The sequence below is a fragment of the Belonocnema kinseyi genome, chromosome 1 (genome assembly GCF_010883055.1).
Source record: "Belonocnema kinseyi isolate 2016_QV_RU_SX_M_011 chromosome 1, B_treatae_v1, whole genome shotgun sequence".
Taxonomy (NCBI): Eukaryota; Metazoa; Arthropoda; class Insecta; order Hymenoptera; family Cynipidae; genus Belonocnema; species Belonocnema kinseyi.
Genome location: NC_046657.1, coordinates 141,645,359 through 141,648,435, shown reverse-complemented (window position 1 = coordinate 141,648,435; position 3,077 = coordinate 141,645,359).

Genomic DNA, 3,077 nt, shown 5'->3' with positions numbered 1-3,077 from the left:
AGACAACCCCCGACACTTGACTGAAAGCGAGAGTTTGGTGTATTAATGAAAAATATAATTTATACATTATTTTTAAATATGTATTTGAATAAGCAGTACCAGGCCGACCCAGTGAGCACACAAATCCTAAAGTTGTCCTGTGAACTTCTTTTGATGGACGTCTTAAGGACGTCCTGAGGACCTTTTAAAGCCATGAGAAGATCGAAAGGATGTCCTAAAGACGCTAAGTCAAAAGAAATAGAGGTACGTTTTAGGGACATCTTTAGAATTTCTCGGCGCCCAGTGGGGAGGTATAGAAATAAATAAAATATACATTTAACATAATAGTGTTGAACATAATGTACAAAAGTTCACATTTGTGACAAAAATAAGTCCGAAGTACGAGATACATAATGAGAATATTTTCGTTAAATCCGGAAGAGCTTTAACAAAATTCACTTCACAACCACCAAATTACAGTTGTCGCTACTTTAACCCTGATTTTGAAAAGTCTTTCTATAAATATGGGAGAAATACAAAAACCGAGCGTGTAGCGCGATATTCATTTATTATCGAGCGAGAAACGCGAGGACTAACAGTCGCGCGCCCTATGAGCGCTTAAAGTTACGAGCGAAGCGAACTGCGTGCGATGAAAATGTACCCGCGAAGCAGACAGATCTTTTATATACATAACTTACAATGTCCTATACAAGTTCTTTGAATATCAAAAGGATATCTTTCTTAGTTTTCGAGACAATTAAAAACGTACGGTCTGATATGGCACAGTGAGACAGGAGCTCATCAAAATTTGCAACAAAAAAACTATCTACGAGGCATAAAACTCATTTTGTGTGTTTTTTTTTTGGTGGCTGATTTCAAATCCATTATTGAAACTTCGAAATACAAATTGACGGATCCAATATGGCTACCACACTTTTTAAAAATTATTTTTAATGAAACTCATTTTCCAATAGTTTTTTGGATTTTTATGTGAGTCACGCCTACCCCGAAAGGGAAATGGCTTAATGGTGTAATAATAATAATAATTATTATTAAAGAGCCTCGGTGGCTCAGTTGGTTAGACACTTGGACTTCACCTCAGAGGTCCGGGATTCGATCCCTGAGCCAGTAACTCTGGAAATTTTTCATTGTACCTTTACCGAGATTCTGGTGGTTCGGAACCCACCTTAAGCTAGGTTAAGATAGGTCCCCCCATCGTGTACTTGACTGCAACCCAGTCCGTCAATGATGGGGTAAAACCAGGCTTTGTCCAATATGTCTGGGCAGACTGCTTTCATCAGATCACTTGATTGCATTATAAAAATGCGTCCGTGACTGATGATATATACCGGGACAGCCCCGTGCAAATGATCAACTAAAAATCCAACTCTAACCAAAAATGCCTTCGGCATGTTGGGCAGTATAAGCCTGTGACAACATTTCAACACTGAAATGTTTTATTATTATTATTATTATTATTATTATTATTATTATTATTATTATTATTATTATTATTATTATTATTGTTCTGGGTTGAGACCGTAACGCTTTGGGCGTGACTCCACAGCCCCTCTCCATAGGGAGAGGACCGCAGCTACGCTGTTGGCTGATTTTTCAAATTCATTGGTGCAGCAATAGCCTGTGAGTGTTACACGTTTCTCCGCATTTGCAGGGCAGTGCCACAGGATGTTAGTAGAAGTCTCATTATCCTTTCCGCACAGACGACAGAGGGGACTTTCTTCAAGCCCTATCATACGTCTGTTGTATCGGAGGTTCCCTTGTTCTATAGACATTTCTGTCAGGACTTTGATTTCGTTCCTCCCGAACTTGAGTAATTACTAATTCCTTCGCTCGGTGAGAGTTTAGATTCGAGCCCAAGAATCCGACTGCTAAAAGCGCCCTCTTAGTTTGTGGGTCAACTCCTCGGAGTTAATTCGCAGTTTTCGGCATTTTTCCGACGTTCCGCGTCGGTAATTGCTTAAGTTAGAGAATTCTAAAAATGAGTTACCATCGCAGTTACAATTACACGAGTTACCATAAATGTAAATGATGTACTGCATATTTATTTACCACTCGAATATTGTTTATTATATCATTATTCTAATGATTCACAATTATTAGTGAGTAGTTATATAATGAAAACTAATTATTTATTTTTAAAATTAAAATTTTAAATATTATATCGTTACATAGCTATTTATATGCTATAAATTATAAATTATGACTTATAATTTTATTACATTATCGGAAAATGATTTATGTTCACCTACTTTTTAATGACTGATAAGTTTTATTTATTTTAATTATAACAGAGCTAAACATTTTTCTCTTTAAAATGTTGAATGCTATCCAAATTCAAAATTCTGTATAAAGTCAAGCAGAGGATAAAGCCAATTTATCCATTTTATAAAGAATTTTGAGATTTCTTTAGAAACAAAAAAATAGTATATTGTCAATTATAATAACTTAAATTTGTGTCTGGAACGCTAAAATTAAGTAACTATTATAACATATGTTTATCAGTTACAGATTGTATTAATTAATATACAGCTTGTAGCTAAAATGCATATATAAAGGAGAGTATCCAAATATGAGATACCAACTCTGTTTGGCGTGATTGTCGGAATTCTATGTACTGAATTTAAAAGTAATATATGTCATTTTAAAGGAAATTTAGTTTTTCATAAGAAGCTCAAATAAAAAATTTTATTAAAAATTTTTTTCATGCTGAAAATACAAAAAATGCAAAAAAGTGCTTTTTACAAACTCATCAAACTATTTTCATAATATGAGATACGCCAGGAAATAGCTAACAAAATGCAAAATCAAGTATTATTTTTAATGAAAAACTTCATTCTATGTTTCCGAAGTATAAACTTACTGCTATTTAGATATATTTAGTTTTTGCAGTAGTCACAAACATTTTCGTAACTAATTTCCCCCGCGCAGCGACAGTGTAATAAAAACCACAGGTATCTCATATTATGAGAACCACGCCGTGCAAATATGCACTTACTATGCCTGACCTGTACAATGAAAAACTTCAACACTATCGATATTTTCCTACTTAGTTATTCAATCCCCATCACTCCAGACAA